The sequence below is a fragment of the Cardiocondyla obscurior genome, linkage group LG10 (assembly GCF_019399895.1).
Source record: "Cardiocondyla obscurior isolate alpha-2009 linkage group LG10, Cobs3.1, whole genome shotgun sequence".
In the NCBI taxonomy this organism is placed as follows: Eukaryota; Metazoa; Arthropoda; class Insecta; order Hymenoptera; family Formicidae; genus Cardiocondyla; species Cardiocondyla obscurior.
Genome location: NC_091873.1, coordinates 5,761,284 through 5,778,732, shown reverse-complemented (window position 1 = coordinate 5,778,732; position 17,449 = coordinate 5,761,284). Strand labels below are relative to the sequence as shown.

At 45.2% G+C, this 17,449-nt stretch overlaps 2 protein-coding genes across 4 annotated transcripts in view; one reads left to right on the top strand and one right to left on the bottom strand.

Moving 5' to 3' along the window:
• Nucleotides 1–17,449, bottom strand: part of Mtp (microsomal triacylglycerol transfer protein) — a 63,008-nt gene that overhangs the window by 6,238 nt on the left and 39,321 nt on the right. The window contains exon 1 of one of the 3 annotated variants that reach the window (XM_070662899.1): nt 146–573. The exons of the other annotated variants lie outside the window; for them this stretch is intronic. The gene's annotated coding sequence lies outside the window, so the exon portion shown is untranslated. Of the gene's footprint in view, nt 1–145; nt 574–17,449 lie in introns of those variants that run through there. 3 annotated transcript variants of the gene reach the window in all.
• Drgx (Dorsal root ganglia homeobox) overlaps nt 11,723–17,449 on the top strand; it is a 35,515-nt gene continuing 29,788 nt past the window's right edge. The window contains exon 1 of the mRNA XM_070662912.1: nt 11,723–13,154. The gene's annotated coding sequence lies outside the window, so the exon portion shown is untranslated. The remainder of the gene's footprint in view (nt 13,155–17,449) is intronic.

Below are 17,449 nucleotides of genomic sequence, written 5' to 3'. Positions count from 1 at the left end.
TAAATTGTAGTTTAAAATTCGTTCCCCGAGTGTAACGAGAACGCGTTGATGAAAGCACGGCCTGACGTCGTCGTTTTATAGATATATATATACCAAGTCGGTCTTACTTGTGAAGTAATAAAAACGGAAAGGAAAGTTTACTTACTTTTAAATTAAAAGGCGTGAATTTTTGTGATATTTTATCTTCAAGATTAATTAGTCTTTGTATGATAAAACGGAACCTTCTGATAAGATACTTTTCCCGAGCCAACACGTGCAAAAGTGTCATCAAGATCATAAATTGAACAAACTGGAATGATGATCTAACGAAGCAGGCCGATTCGAAAGCGCAATTGATGCGAGGACCATTTTATTAAAGCACGGTTCGATCGGAGAAGAAAAAAAAAAAAAAGATTAAGCCGAAGCGAAAGCAGTTTCAGTTTCGCGTAACTGGTAGATCGAACGAAGGGACACGCGCGAGGAACAAGATAATACGCGGTATAGATCTACGAGGCAACTGTCTGCGAAGGCCGAACGCGACCCACGTCGAGCGAGATGTCGCCGTCCCGAAGCTAACAGCAACGAATCCTGTCCCTGGAAACGCTCTTATCAATTAACCATGACCTCTGAACTCTAGGCCTCTGATGACCTCATCGACACCATCGCGCAGCTGATTCCGATATCCAGCTTCTCAATTAGTTTACGCGGCTACGCAACTGCTTGCTAATAACTACCGATTGACTTCCGTTTATACGTAGACCGACCTTTAATTAGAGAGAGGCAAATAATGTATAATAAATTAAAAGAACAGACGGAGATTTCGTGCTAGATTTACTCACGGGTTGTAGCATGAAATTATTTTATAAATTAAATTCCGCAAATTAAATAAAATTAATTTTAAGTAAAATATTTAAAAGCTAATTGAACTTCCTAGATTTATTATTAAAATTGTGTGTGTAATGCATGTGTGATAATTAAATATTAATTTTTATTTATTCTTTTTCTTTAGTATATGCATTAGATCTTCTACGAATGTGTTTTTAATTCACGTAACTAATTGGAAAATTAAAGTGTTAATGCACATGCCGATGTATAGGGTGTTCAGTTTAAAATATGTGTCTTAAAATGGTGTAGCAATCTATTTTTTTTTTTTTTTAATTCGATATCGTACTTTGATTAAAGTATGTTGTTTCTTTAATTATTTCTTGTAACTGGTCTTTAAATTTAATTTGATTACCCGTTTATAGATTATATAAAAATAAAACATTTTTAAAGATAAATTTGAACACGCTGGGAAACGACGCTAACTAGTGTTGAAGTTGCGAGTTACTCTTTGAATCGATAAAATAACATTCGTTGGCAACTAAAATTATAAACTGCACGTATTTATATTAAAATCTTTTTTTAATCTAATCAATTTAGTAAATATTTTTCTGACTATATATTATAACTTTAAATATAAATCTTTTTACCAAGTCAATAAATTTATTTTGAATAAAAATTTTCATAGAAACTTGTAAATAATTTACAGTCTTATTTAATGAAAATTGCTGATTGGAATGAAAAATTTATAGAAACTTGATATAAAAATTTAATAAAACGTCTGATTAGGCGTTGGATATCTCCCATCACTACCTTGGTTTGTCGGTGGCGGTCGACTGCCATCAGTATGGGTCAATGATAGTAGCGCGGCGTTTTGGAACTTCTCAGAACTAAAATGATATAAAGTTTGCCGCCAAGTGAAATGCAAGACATTTAAATAATTTTTTAAATCCCAAAACGCGACGTCACTGTCATTGACATTAAATCAAGGTACTGATAAGAGCCAACATGCAGACATAATTTTTTACTAACGTTTTGAATCTTCTAGTAACGATATTAAAAAAATTACGTCCACTGTTAGTTCGTTTCTGTAAGTAAAATGTTAAATTAGAACAAGTTACGACTGTCGATTTAATTCTCCGACTATTCTAATCACAACTGCATTTTAATTTCATTCCACATATTTCCAACTAAAATATAAAATCTTCTAGCAACAATATTAAAAGAAAATAAATTAAAATAAAATATAGCACTTCCGATTATTCGACTTCGAGAGTACTCTCGCGATTTTTTTTATCGACGTTAATTATACGGGATAAATTAACTTCATAATTTACGGTATTAGCCATAATTTTCCGGACGACTGCCATAAGTTTCTCCTTCCGAAACGTCCTGCGCGAGCCCGCGGAAGTAACCGTTCAGAAGCCGCAACGAACGAACGAACGAACGAACCAACGAGCGAATGAGCGAGCACGAGCGCGCTAAATAATCATAACTCAGAGAGACATTTGTAACGCCAGCCTCTCGCTCGTATTTATCGCTGTTGTTGGACGGTTTGTTGCAGCAATAACGGTAATGGGCCTCCCCCGCCTCCGGCCTCTCGCGCCATCCCCTTCTGCGTCTCCGCCGCCACCCCCGGCCCGGTCTCGCTCTCACCTCTCTCTTTCTCCCTCACCTCGCCGGCCACCCCTTGCCGAGCGATTTATCCTTGGGTAATTAGCACGGGTAATAATTAATGCGGCCGCGCATTGTGCTAATTATCAGCGAGAGAACCTTTTAAGAAATGAAAGAACATTCGAAATAAAACAGGGCGCCGCGGGGAGGGCGATAAGGGGAAGGCACGAGGGGTGGACACCGGCGAAGAAGGCCGAAAGGGGTAGCGCGAGAGGGTAGAAGAAAACGGACCGACCGGAAAGAGGTGGAGGAGGAGAAATAAAGAGGTGAGAATGACGCGTGTTTGTACAGGGCGGCTCGGTACCGCCGGAACATTTTAATCATAAATTCTATTAAAAATCCAGAATATAACAGGGAGAACATTCGTTATTCAATATTTTAAATACTAATGAGAATTTCTGTCGACGCGGATTTCCCTCGTAAAATTAATTTGAGAATAAGACTTCATTATTTATCGATGTAAAATTAATTCTCAATAATTCATTGTGCGTCAAATGCTTGATAAAGATCCCCGAAACGGGATTGATTTTTATATTTCACTTTCTTTAATAAATCGTAATAATGATCGTTGTATAAAATCCCCTTTCGCTGCGGGAAAGCGGACTAAGCCGTTTGTTACTCCAAGAATTACAACGGGAGGAAGGAAGAGGGTTTCCCCTCGCGCGAGGATAAAACTGGACGCGCCGTTCTCTTTGGAATTAACTTGCAATATTAAATGACCGTCGATCTTCTTTTAAATACTGAAAAAATAAACGGCGGGTTTCTAAATCGCAATATTGCGGGGTCGAAAGTATGGGGGCACAATCCCGGGGACCCGCCTCGCGTTTCGGCTGACTCGCCGCACGTATTACGTACAAGAAAGCGAGAGAGAGAGAGAGAGGAAAGTCCGTGCGGACTTCTCGCGACAGCCAAGCGGAGTCGAGCAGCTATCCATCAGGCTGCTTTTGTCGCCCTAATGAGAGCTTGAATTATTCAACCTAGAGACTCTCTTCTCCCGTCTTTCCCCGGCAACCCCCGACGTCGAATCTCTTCTTCCGCGCCGAGACGGCCACCCATCCGCGACGCTCGTGTGGAACCAGCTCGCGACGCTTGAAAGTCCTTCATTCCTTTACGTATGTACATACGCGAACGTTAATGCGCCCCTTCTTTCGATTAACGGCAAACTCGGAAACGGCCGCTGCGCCTAAGAGGAGCCAATTGGAGTCCAAACCGCGCTTAAACCGCAGGTATCGCGTAAATACGATAATTGCAGCGACCGGCGTCGCTTAATTAATAATCGCGGCGAATCACGATACGAAAGGATAATAAGTATGCGCCGAATTGCGGACGGGTCGCGCGATCGGGAACGATATATTTATTACGCCGTCGAAATTCCGCGATTTCTTTAAATTATTCCGCGCGTCTCGTTGTTGTAATATTGAATTTTTCATGGAAGGCGGCGCTTTAATTACAATTAACATATACATGAATTCGCGCGCGAAATCTATCAGGATATTTTTAACTCTCAAACGCGTGTAGTATTACCGATCTGGTGGCATAATATTCATATGCATAACTTTTACGCGGCTCTCACTCTCCTTCATTCCATTTAAATTTACCCGTTATACGCTGAAATGTACAAATATCGTTTTTAATGGCGAATATTTCGTACGTTTGTGTGCCGGCGGGTTCGGTGGCAAAACATTAAACGCAATCAAATGAAAATGTGATATCAAAATAGCGTGATGGAATTTCTCTGTGAAGTGCATTAATAAGCGTTAATAATCACATAAATGCCGTCAAGGTATTATATTTTCGTCTAAACAGCTAAACAGCTTGGCGAACGCCGAACGATATCGCGCTTGTATCGGTTCGTAAACTGCAGTTTCAGAGCTTTTTTCAATAAATTTATAAGACCGAGAACTGTGTACATATTTTTTTAATACTTAGCAGAAGAAGAGGTGAGAGATTTCTTTGTTCTCTTTTCTTTTTCAACAATGCATACGCAATAATTATTATCGTTTGATCTCACGTCTTCTTTTCGCAATAACGGCATTAATAACTGATTGCGCGATCGTGCGAATCAGGACGCGGGCCGGGGCTGGAATTCCGGCGGCAACCGGCCATTTAAGGCCACTTCCGGGTAACGGCTGCCGGCGAGTGCGCTGTCGACCAATTTCTTAAGAATTTTACAGCCCCGGCTAAACTTTCGTGATTAACTACTTCCTGAGTTGTTTTCAAAAGTGGGGCGTATATTACACCCGCTTGAACACTCCCGGGACGTCGTCTCGGTCCGCCGCGGGAACGTCTAAATACCGAGCTTTTACCGGAGCCGACCTCCTTCGCGACGCCCGGCGGCCGCATTCACGGCGCTTCTATGCGCAAAGCTCATTTCCTCACCGAGATAATTGCACTGTGATATCGCGCGGCTTATCCTTTCCTTTCTATTTTTTTTACTTTTTTAATTTTTTTTTTTTTTTACGTTCTTTGCGAAAACCACTCGTCCTCGTACCTCGCGACGACAATAGCTTTCATTGCGCTTCTTTACTCGCTGATGGCTCATCCTTACGTTTACGTTTACCACCGCGGCGCCCCTCGTAAACTTTCTAAGTCGATAAAGCTCCTACCAACTATTCACCTTCGAGATTTTCGCGCACCTCTTGCATACTGCGCAAACTGGGTGAAAAAGTACATTGGCATCCTCGATCGAATATGCAGCGGGAAGAGCAACGAATCGTTTTTAACCGGTGCTTTATTATTTGAGAGAAACTCATCGTCAATTAAAATCTCTGATTACTTTAGAATTAATAATTTTTTTTTTTTTATTATTACGGTATTACGCAGTACTCCGTAATGCCAAGTACAAATAGCGGTACGGGATTTTCCCCCCGATTCAGGATGCGACAGGAAATCTTGTCAGCCTGTCTTTCCTTCGAAACGGAAAGTGCGTAATCGAAGAGGGAGCAGACCTCGCGTAGCCAATGGAACGCCTCGGCCAAGGAGGCACAATCGTGACTCTGGGCGCTTGAGGAAAAGAGCCCAGGCCGACGGGGGACACCTTGTAGGGATAGGGATAGGGACGCGACGAAGGGAGAACGAAAGAGGCGGCCGGGCCGCTACATCCGCGAAGCTATTATAACCGCTCGAGCGAATCTCTATTAAAACGTGTTTACACTGGCTTAGGGGTTGACTCAGGCCGCGCGCACCCTCTCTTCTCCGTGCGCGCCTCATCCACCCGCCGGTCCTTGGTTTCAGCCAACTCGGGGGCTTCGTGGTTGCCACCCCGCACACGTACGCGGGTACGCGCGCGCCGGGAGAGGCTGTGTGTACGGAGTAATGCCTATCTAATTGTCGCGTGTATGAATAGTGAATCCCGGAGCACTCGAGGCTATGAGCCAGATCCGAGCTAACACAAGGGAGGAGCCATATGAGCTAATCTATATTATGATAGCCCGACCTCCGGGGTTGCGCTAGTTCGCCTCTTCCCCCTGTCTCTACCTTTATCTCACTCTCGTTACCGTCGTTGCTACCGCTACTCCGCACACGACACGCGGCCGTATACCGCTCATCGTTGATGCTGGTCTCCCGCTGGTGGCAGACACACTCGCATAAGAAGTGCAAAACAGTCGTTTATCCCCCTTCCATCCCTTTTCTCGCCTTCAGCCGCGCAGTAAAACCCTTTTCGAAACGAATCAAGAGACACGGTCAAGCGTACGCGCGACAAGACTCACTATTTTTTTTTAAATAATTTTTTTTTGTATGGAAGTATTAAAAAAAAAAAAATTAATATATCAAGTTGTCCGCCGTGCGTACACTCGACGTCTCTTTCTCTTATACTTTCTTCTTAAAAGAAAGTTAATTTTATATCATTTTTAACGCGAATTAGATTCTCAATCACTGCTCTCTGCGCGTAGAGTATTTGCGAAAAGAATATTTCACGTAGAATATGTAAATTAATTCATAACGTAGCGGCTTTTTAACTCGGTGCGTGTTCATTATAAAGTTTCTATTTCGAAAAAACGATAAAGCCCTACAGTATACCGTTGATAAAAAAAATTAATGTCAGATTAATTTATCCGCTTATTATAATTATTAAGAATCAGTGTGCCGCCCGTAATTTTATTTTGCCAATTTTATTTCGGATATTTAGCAACACGTCAAAGTGAATTCAATAAGTAAACGGCGAAGTCAATATCGATGACGTCGCCCGGTATCCGGGACGTAATTTCGCCTCTCGTCTTCATCCTTCACGATCTTGTTACTCCTCGCGCGTTACATCCTCCCCGAGATCAGACGCCACTTTTCTTTTCCGTTTCCCGTCGGCCGCTCCCTCCCTCCGCCCATGACCAGGTCCCCGAGGATAAAAGGGATCAGAGAAAAAAGGGGGATATAGATTGACACTCGAATTCCACCGGTAAAGGATCTCTCCTTCCGGCCGGTCATTTTTCTTACCCTCGTCGCGGCCCCTCGCGCGGGCCCACCCTTCGCCCCCCTCCCGCTCGAATCCCGCTCGCGGTTTAACAAACTAGATTCATCAAATTCGACACCGATCGTTTATCCGTCGGTCGGTCGATTTTTCGCTCGGGATTTCACGCGAGAATATCTCCCACGTGAGAGCCTAATCCGTTTGGAATTTTGGAATTTGTATTTCAAGCGATACGTTATAAATTTTGAGAGAAAAAAAAAAATTAAAATAAAAAGAAAGAAACAGAAGAAAAGTAATTTTTTAATTTCTAATTACGTACCTATATATAAACCCAGAAGCAGGGTGTAATAAAGTACGTCGAATTTAATTAGACTTAAAAGTCATTGACTCACGTGGCTTCTATATCCGAATTAAAACCGGGAGGAAAGATGAGGACGTTCGCGTGGCCCACTTCAAGATGTAATTCCCCGCCCGCGATGTTATATTGACACGGGGAGTATCGGCGCTAAATCATCTGTCACCCCCGAGCTCGCTCCGGTCGCATCACCGGGTAACTCCGAAGTCTCCGGCTGTCTATCTGCCGTCACTCACGAAAGCCCGCGTTACGAGGCGCCGTTCTCTTCCTCCCTTAAAACAGGGTGTTTACACGTAATCGCATTTCAAGGGTTCAATTTATTAAAAAGACGCCCGTCCGACCTGACGAGCCATTTTAACATCGGTGGCGTCGCAGACGGCGCTAAAATCAATTTTACGGAGACCCCGGGAACAATCGGTTACTTTAAAACCCGATGACTTTTGCCTTACCGACGTGTCTCGGGGAAAATTAGTTTATCGCGGAGTTTACGCGATTTCGCTCCTCCCTGCCCGCCTCTATAAGAGCGCCCGGTTGTAATCCAATTTGTCCGAAACGATTAGCAGGTAATCTGGACTTATCGAGTAACCTAAAGCGCATGAGTTCGCAAGTTCTAGAATTTATCGAGTTATCGGATATATTGTTGGGCTACTCGAATTTATCGGGCGATCAAACCCGAACCGCCGCCGCGTCCCTATAAAATTTAAGGGGATTCGATATTTTAGTACCACGTTATTTACATGGTAAAACTACACACGTGCGATAACGTATTACGTGATGATAATTCGTTTTAAAGTTCGGTAATTACATTATTAGCGGGTTTCATTCGGAAATAAAATGGATATCTGAAATTTAATTATGTCGATTTTCTAAATTTCTTAACAACGGAACAGGCGATTAATGTCAACTTTAAATCGCGTGGTATTAAACCTAATATTCTACAGGCTATTATGTATCAACACGTCATTTTATAATTCTATTAAATCGTAGCTACATTTTAAAGACACGATAAAGTGTTTCGGGATTTAGCAATGTGCCAGGGATCAAATTAACACGGAGAAGAGTTTTGCTCTCGGAACGAAAAATTCTGAGTAAAAGAGAGATCATAAGACCGAGAGGGTTGACCTAATAAAGGATTATTACGCCTTCGACACGGCGGGGAAGAACCAAGACACCGGGACGGGAAGGAATGAAAAGAGCAGCAACAAAGTAGACATTGTCGGAGGGCCAAAGTTGCCAGTCGATGCGGCTTGTTGCAGGATTGCCCGCGAAAGAATTTCACCCCCGACGCTACCACTTTCCACCCCCTCATCCTCCGGGCACCCGGTTTTGCGGATGTGTGGAAGCATCCGCGGCGTCGGTGGGTATCACCACCACCAGCGTCATCGTCGTCGTCGTCGTCGCCGCCACCACCTTCTACTCTTCTTCGTTTTCTTCCTCCCTCGTCCCCGCCACCCTTTTCCGCGTCCCCTTCCGTTCCTCGCAGGAGGAACATGGCTCCCAGGCAGGAGATCCGTCCGTCCACACCCTCGCTCTCGCAGGCACCCCCGCACAGTCCCCTCCTTCCCGAACACTTCCCTTCCTCGCGTCTTTCCTCCCTCCCATGGTGCCAGTCCCCCCGATGCATTTTAAATCAAAGCCTCGGAGGTAACGCAATCACCAGGCATCACGACGCTTCCACAATTTTCTACTTTAAGCTACTTTATGTATTAGTACCCCCCCTGCCCCTTTGCCGTGTCTCTCCCCCCCCGTTCCCCTCGTTTCTTCGTCGACGGCGCGCAGCGCACCTCTCCCGCCAACCCTCCTCCTCCTCTCCCCCGCATTATGTCAGTGCCCGTCACACCGTCGGCCTCGCAGCGCTGCTCTTCTGCCTCGCGCCCTCTCTTTGGTCCCCTCCTACCCCTCCGCCTCGTCCTTCCGCCATCCAGGCTACTGCCACCCCCCTGGCACGGAACTGGTAACAAGGTTATTTTATTAAACGAACCTCCGCACCGCCCGCTCGCCAACGTCGTCGGAATTCGAGACGCGCAGCAGCTCGTCTAACCGCGAGCGAGGAGCGCCGTCGTCCTCGCAAATAGAGCGGGTGCCGGAAAGGGGGAGCGAGCGCTCCTTCTCCCAGTGTGAGGCAGCGAGGATACTAAATTAGGTTGTAGGAAAAATAGAACGTGAGAAGAAAACGCGATTCATTAATTTAAATCACTCATCTTTGCTCCTGCGGAACATTGATCGGGATGAAAAAGAGGCTGTCGAAAAAATAAAAAAAAAAATGGAAGAAACGACAAAACTCGATTCTCGTGTTGGACATTAAAGTTCTCGACTGTACGTATTTAATTAAATTAAAAAAAAAAAAAATTTTCCAACGCTCTACAGCTCGCCGATAAGAACGGAGTTGGCGTTAATTTTACCAGGACCCTAATTCGCTCGCGCGACACGGCGACACCGACAAAAGGGGAGCGAGAGGGAGAGGAAATGTTGACTTCCAAATTCATCAAAGGGCCCGTCGTGAAAGTTTAACGCGATAGGACCGGTGCTCTCTGCAAACTCGCGAGAATGAAATCTATTTTTCACGTAAATGAATAACGCGTTTACGTCTCTCCAGCTCTATGCTCTCCCTATTTTTTTTTTTTTACTCTCTTTTACGACACGCATCATTCCCTTGCCTCCTTCTGCCCCTCCGGCGAAGGTTCGCCGCATCCGTAGCGTGAAACGGGAATTCGCTTAATGCGCTTCGCGCGGAAATGCGCGCTTTAGTCTCCTGATAACGAAAGGAAAAAATATCCGAGGGATAAGGGTAATACTTTTGCCTGGCACTCTCTCGCTCTTCCCGCCGCGTCAAACGGACTGGACAGTCGGATGACGTCCCGGGGTAGCTACTTATGCCGGACGGGGGATGCACGTGTGCTCGCGGTGTGCAATTCGCAAACGTGGCGCGGTGTAATCCAGTCACCACGTAACGCGATTACTCTCCTAACTCAGCCCGCCGCTTTGTCCCTCTCCCTCTCGCTCTTTCTTTCTCTCTACCGCTTTTTCGGGGTATCTTTTTCTCTTTTTTTTTTTCCCGCCGCTCGCAGTCTCACCTCCTGTCGCAACTCGACCATCCCTGGAGACCGAGTAACGCGCAGCCAGCGGGACGGAAAGCTGTAGCCGGGTATGCGGGTAGTTACGTGGCATTAATAACGGGTTGGAAATCTTCGACGCGCGGGTGTCGTTATTTTTGCCTCCTCCGTCCCCTCCGTTCCGAATAATGGAAACGTCTATTATCGCCTCGCCCGCCATTCGTAACGCCAGCTCGATTTAAGATTAATATCACATTAGCGCTGAAAAGCCCTCGCCCAATGCGCGACACGTTTATATACCTTATGCATATTTTGACAGATGTCTCGATTTATTTTTATCTATTGCAATTATGCGGAACGTTTCGACGCAGACGTATTTCATTTCGCGATACTTTACTATTTTTTATACTTTCTTCAGGGGAAGAAAAAAAAAATGGCTTTCCCGTCCAGATGTCATCGTAATTTTCCATTAGCGTTGAATCTATTTTTAAGTAGCCGCTCTCATAATTTTTAAGACAACTGGAGTAATTAATCACTCTTTAAAACTATACTTAAAATTACCCTGCATAAGTCGTGAAATAAAAATAAAATAATATAAAGAAAAATATTTAAAAAAAAACCCTTGCGCGGTCAGATATTTTATAATATATGCCTATTTCTTTCTAGTTCGAAAGTAAATTATTATAGAAATGCAGATAATTATACGGACACTATTGTTTATTGTAAGTACCAATTTCTGACTAAATAATTTTTTAATTAAAAATCGCGAGACTGCCGAAAATCGAAGACGTGTCAATTAAGAATATCCCGCTATCAAGAATCGGCGGAGATATAGATAAGGACAAATTCCGAGGGAGATACCGCGCTAGGGGAGGATATACTTTGTACGGGCAATGTAAACCGAAATTACGTTACCCCGTGCGTCGCCTGTATAAAGTGAATCGTATAGCAGCCGCGTCAGACGGTGGCTACGCAGATTTGCGAGCTATTAATCGATAATTCCAATTCCCCTCGATATTTTAATGCAACATCCCGGGATTTCATTAACTTAAATCCACCCCCTTCCACCATTTCTTCTCCTCACCTCCGCGGGGATCGTAACCGGAGGAACGCAGTTTTATTGCGGACGGTTTAAAATCCGTGTCCGATCGCATTTGAAAATGGTGCTGGAAAAAGTGGACGACACCGGAGGAGGGGGGGGGCGGAAGGGGGTCGCGAAAGGACTTCGCGAGAGTACGGACGCGCGGAGAACGCGGAGGGTAGCACGCGCTACGCGGTGGATCGCCATGGACCCGCGGGGGTGTAAAGAAGAGGCTGGGGTAAACGCGATTTACACCATGACGACTATCGCCTCTCTTCTCGCGCAAAGTGCCTACGTGCAGCCGCGAAAGGGCGCGAGGTGGCGAGAAGAAGCGAGAGAGAGGGATGGTGGAAGAGTTGTTACGACACACCGGCGGGTGACAGGAGATTCTGCGGGAGGACCGGCGGCGGGGAGGGCGAGAAGAGCTAGGGGGATGAAAGTAGGGATGTTTGTCGTACGCGTTATTTGGCCAATAAAACCACGTGGCGGCGCACGGAGGGCACCGGCGTCGCGCCGTTCGCGGATAGACGATCGTCGGGGAGAGCGAGCCGGCCGCGGAGCGACGACGGCGAAGGGTGCGAAGGGCGCGCGCGGTCCGAAGAGATGGGATGCTGTGCACGATGTGCGTGTAGACCACGCCTCGCCGCGTGCTCGGCGCACGCGTGGTTCCGCCTATCGTTGTGCACGCTTCCCGTCTCGCGGCCCGCGACGAAACGGACGATCGTCCGCGACTCCACCGCGGCCGCGACACGTCGTCGTCACGCGACGCACTATCGGCTTGGAGGTCCTGTCGCAGCTTGCAGCTCGCGGCACGGTATTCGCAGCAGGCAACGAGAACAAGGGAAAGAAAAGAGAAGCTCCGTCCTGGACCAGTGCTCGTCCACGAGAAACGACCGAGTGGCCGAACGCCACGTGAGACCGACCCTCCCCGCTTCGCCCCCGGACTGATTCACCGGAATTTGCACTTGGTCCCCGCGTGGATGCACCCTGAGCTGCGCTTCGAGGACTCCGCGGAGGTACGACCGCGAATCGTCTCAAACGCACGTGGGAGTCGAACCGTTTGCTGATCTCTCGCGAGCAAGTGTTACCGGAGGTAGACGGAAAGGACACCGGCGATTTCTCTACAAGTGTTTCGATCGTTCTCACGTTTTCATCGGAACTCCCAGAAGGTCTCGATCTGATACGCTTCATTCACGGTACACGCTCGCAATATTGTGATCTTCCAACCGCGTGTGACTGTCAGACTCGCACATGACAAAAACGGAACTCTCAGCTGTTGGCCCTGCACGCCCGACGTATCTGCACGCGACGGATCGTTTCAACGTTCGGTACTCGCGAGGATCAACCGAGATCGACCACGTAATCGTCGGCCAGGACGAGCGACAGTGATCTAACACCGCGACACACTCGCGAAGGTATCGGCGCGAAGTACCGTGAGCCCCGCAGGTTGCACCCCGAGCGTGATTACCGGAAACACGCATGCGGAGTTAAAGACGACGCCGGAACAACGACACGAGGTCGGGAAAGTGTGGCGGGAAGTGGCGGAATCGTCGTATCGATCGGAGATCGGACAGGCACACGTCGCAGCATCCGTCGGCCGACTGAGATTCGCGGGGAAAGGGGATTCGCGGCGGTGCGGAAGAGATCGGGAAGGTGTTGTTCAGCCACGAGTCCAGGATTCTCACCCCCGGAGGCAGTGCCATCTCGCCCGGGGGCGCGGGGCCACCCGCGAGCCCATCGCCGGGACATTATCATCCCCCTGCGCACAGTCCACCCCTGGTCAAGGTAGGCTCTCCTCCTCTTTCATCAGTTACCCGTAGAAAACCGAAGAAGCTCGTTGCAAAACGCGCTTAATTAATTATACAAAACTCGCAGCTCGAATCGATTCTTTTAATTAAACGATAACGTGCATTTTTAATCAATAATCATGATCGATAATAAATTCCTTCATCGGCAAACGCAACGTTCGCGAAAATTATTATTAATTATATTTCGAACGCATTTGTCACCGTCTATGATGAGCTCAATTGTAATTTTGAATTAAAGTGTGGCTACTAATTCTAAGTATTTAATCGTACATATAATTACGCGAAAGAGTAATATTTTATTTAATTTTTTTGGAGCACATCAAGTGCTGTACGTACTCTGGTTTCATAGCAGATAACTCATGTGAAGTATCTCGATCGGCCCGATCAGCCTCGCGTATACTTGAAATAAATAAATGAAACACGAGCGCTATTTATTAAATTATTCATTTTATCAGCGTGACAGATAACGAAGAGATTGAAACAATTGAATAATAGTGGCAAGATTACAACCAAGAGCACTGTTTTATCCGTAACTAACGCATTTCGGATGTCCGGCCTTTGACGTAATACACGGTACTTAAATCCCGTCCGCGCATTATGTCAACCGAGTTTTAAGGATAAACGATATCGCTTAACGTATTTTAGATAGACGGAACAAAAGGCGGAAACGTATCGAACAATGTAATTTAAAATCTAGAAAACAATGCTGCTTCTGTCTTTTTTTTTTTTTCTTTTTAGAAAGAAATCAAAAATGCTTATGCAGATAACGAGTAATTATTAAATCGCGTAAGTCACGTTAATTTGAGTAACTTCATTATTAAATACGTCTTGTTCATTTTGCTTAATAGAAGCGGTACAAGCGCAGTTACGCTTAACACTTTATTTTCTTTTTTTTTTTTTTTACTCGCGATAAACGTATTGAAAAATTATTAATGCGTCAGAGATTTATATTCGATCAATCGTTTTAAAGCCGATCGGAATTAGCCTGACGTTCAAGCAGCCTGTTAGGCTAGAACAAACGAATCTAATGAATCCTATAAAACAGATTTATCTGTCGTCATGTTAAATAATAAAGACAAATGTAATATCGATAGATTTCTTTAGTGCTCGTTTTGCTCGGGACTGATTCTCTCGCACATCTTGTATATTTTTTCTTTGTTTCTTTTTTCTTTTTTTTTGTTTTAAGGAACTTTACTTTTTCCTCTTTTACATATTTTGTCTGTAAAACAATTTCTTGCAGAAAGATTTGTCATTTTATATCGCCCGGGATTCGCAATCGCGCTTGACTGTCACATGACTCGGAGAACTATGTCAAAAATAATTTTTGACCATTATCGAATTATTTTAAAATTAACTATGAAGTGCCGTATGCGAACTAGTACGTGACGTAATAAAGCTCTGAGTAGAAAATTGGTGCGATTTGTTCCCCGTTCTATTTTCCATAAATAGTTGACGACGTGATCAATGTACGCATTAATAATTTGCATTTAATATTTAATATTTAAAATTGCGAAAACTGCTGAAAACGATTTTACAGACGGCAATTTCGATACGCGAGTGCAAAGAAAAAGTAATCTAGTCTTACGTGATTCGTTTCGCAACTCTTTAGATTGTAACGTTAAAATCAAAAATTATAAAAAAAAATAAAAAAAAAATAGGAAACAATATAAATGTGCGAAACTAAAATGAATTATATTTTATTATTCAGCGGCAGAATTATTTAAACTAAATTTAATTTAGCCTGATATTTAGCCTAGATTGTTAACTGCAACAAATACTGCACGATATCCGTTGAGAGTTACGGGCTTAAATTCATGGCGGAAACTTGTCAGCGATCACATTATAATCCAGGGATATGTATGGCAATTACGGCATTAGATCCGGGTAGCCGATAATTCCGTTTTAGGTTTGAACTAGACTTTGCGCTAATAGGATTAGAATTTGCGGCACGTTCAGGTGACCGTCTATTCTAGACGCGCACCCTCGAACCTATATTCTGCGAACTATTAGCCACACTTAATCCTGTGAATAGTAATTTCCAGCCGACTTTCTCAATGTGCCAAAGATAATGCTAATAAAAATAATTTTATTGAATAAAAAGATCGAATCATCAACGATATCGATCCGACGATCGATCACCGTGCTTCCCTTCGCTTTCCAACAAGATTAAATCGATAGAAGCCAATTTCCTTAAAGACTAAATACTCGCATGACGATCCTGTAATTTTGACTTTACTTCTTTTTCCGTTTCTTTTTGTTTTTTAAACGCTTTAATGCCCGGAGAAGGAAAGTACTGACAATGAGTGATATCACCGCGTTTTATAATTCTTTAAACCCGCCTAAATAAAATATTAACTTCCGTTCGTCGTTAGCCAGCTGAACGTTCTATCCTTCATTTTATCGGCGATTTTCAGTCCCAATATCCGACGTGTCCCGGATTTTCCTCTCTCCCGCCCTCTCCCCCCCTCTCAGCGTTACTTCCGGAATCAAGTGCGATCTCGGAATTTGACGCGACAAGCGCAATACGATATCGTCCTCGGGAAAAGCGACTGCTCTTTATGGTCACGTAATAACTGCGTGGAACTGCCGCCGAGAAGCGGGGGTGGTTTCGCGAACCGTGAGGGCGGCAAAGGGAGAAACGGCGGGGAGAGAGAGAAAGGGAGAACGAAGTACCGAGCAGACGAAGAAAAAGAGGCCGACGATGATGATGGGTGTAAGGGCGGCTGTCCGAGCTCGTTTTCGTCAGCCGCTGCCGCGAATCCCTCCGGGGACTACGCGCGGCAGCTGTCTGCGGACTGCCGGAGCTTGCCGTTCTGCCGTTGGAGAAGCTCCGGTCGAAACTTAACGCGGAACGATTCTTGGTCCGTTGACTCGCGCGCGATATATCATTTCCCAGTTAATAAAAAAAAATATTAAAAAAAAATAAAATAAAAAGAAAAAAGATAAACGATAAATCAGATTTACGATCTAATTTTGTAGACCTGTAAGGTATTTTTTAAAGTTATTGTACATATTTAAGGATTTAAATTTGATCCGCTAGCACTAAACGTCTCGCGGTTGGTCTATAAAAAAAAAAAAAAAATGAGACTCGCTGTTATTACGAATTGCAGAGCTTGCGGTGAATTATCAACGAGACGGAGCATTATCCGCGTTGCTTCCGACATTTCTATTCGCGACGAGCGGCCTTAATGCTCGATATGGAATTGTTAACCTAGGACGCGAGAAGGGAAGAAGGGTAAGGGCCGCGCGCGGCCCTGCTCGAGGACGACTCTCGCACACGCGCCCGACACTTTCGCTCCGATTAAGCTTAATTCATTCCGCCGACGAGGAGCGAAGCAGAGGAGAAGACGTTAACGCTAAACTGCTCCAAGAGAGCTTCGCCGGCTTGCGCGCTGTCTGCCGTCCAATCCCGCCAAGTTAACCTCATTAATAAATTAATTAGATATTATTGTGTTGGAAGCCACGGGGCGGCAGCTGCGGGTACGCTTTCCTCGTCCTCCCTGCTCTCTTCCTTTCCTTCCTTCTTCTCGCTCTCGTACGCGACAAGGGGAGGAGAGAGCGAGAGGGGTCAGGACCCGTGACGTCACTCCTTATGATCACAAAATGCGTGTTATAACCGCTCGTTCGCTACCCGCACATTTTTCTCTCGACGCGGGATCTTCGAGTGACCGGTCGATGATTGCTCGCGTTATTATATATATTCTTTTATTTTTTAATTTAGTTTTTATAAAGCCCTTTATACATACTCTAATAATAAAACTGTTATCTTCGACCTCGGCGACAGATTTCGGCAGATTAATTAAAGAAACGTTAAGGGCGAACTGTCTCCGAGAAAATCTTCGCGTGTCTAATTCCGCGGGGATGTTTCCACAGCGCGGTTTATTTCCTCCCGAGGAGAGAGAAAGGAGACGCGGATCTGAAGGCGGAATCTCCATTTCGAGTTACACGAAGCGCGGAATAAATTTTAAGATCGCGGGGAGGCCAGGGTGGACTCTCGGCAATTTACAGCCGCGTTGGCCAAGAAGACGGCCGGCGCGGCGCTCATTACGGAACAGCACGGCTAGTACTGATAATGACAAAAAGCACACACGGCATTATCATTGCGGAGTGTATGGCATTAAGCTGTAGGGGGCCAGGATTAGGATGTCGGCCATTACCGCGCGTCACTGACCGTTTATTCTACGCCGTGCGCGGTGCGGTGACTTCCTCTAGACGCGCATATGTATGCTCGCGATAAACGGAGGATGAGGACGCGAGGCCGACCGGATCGTG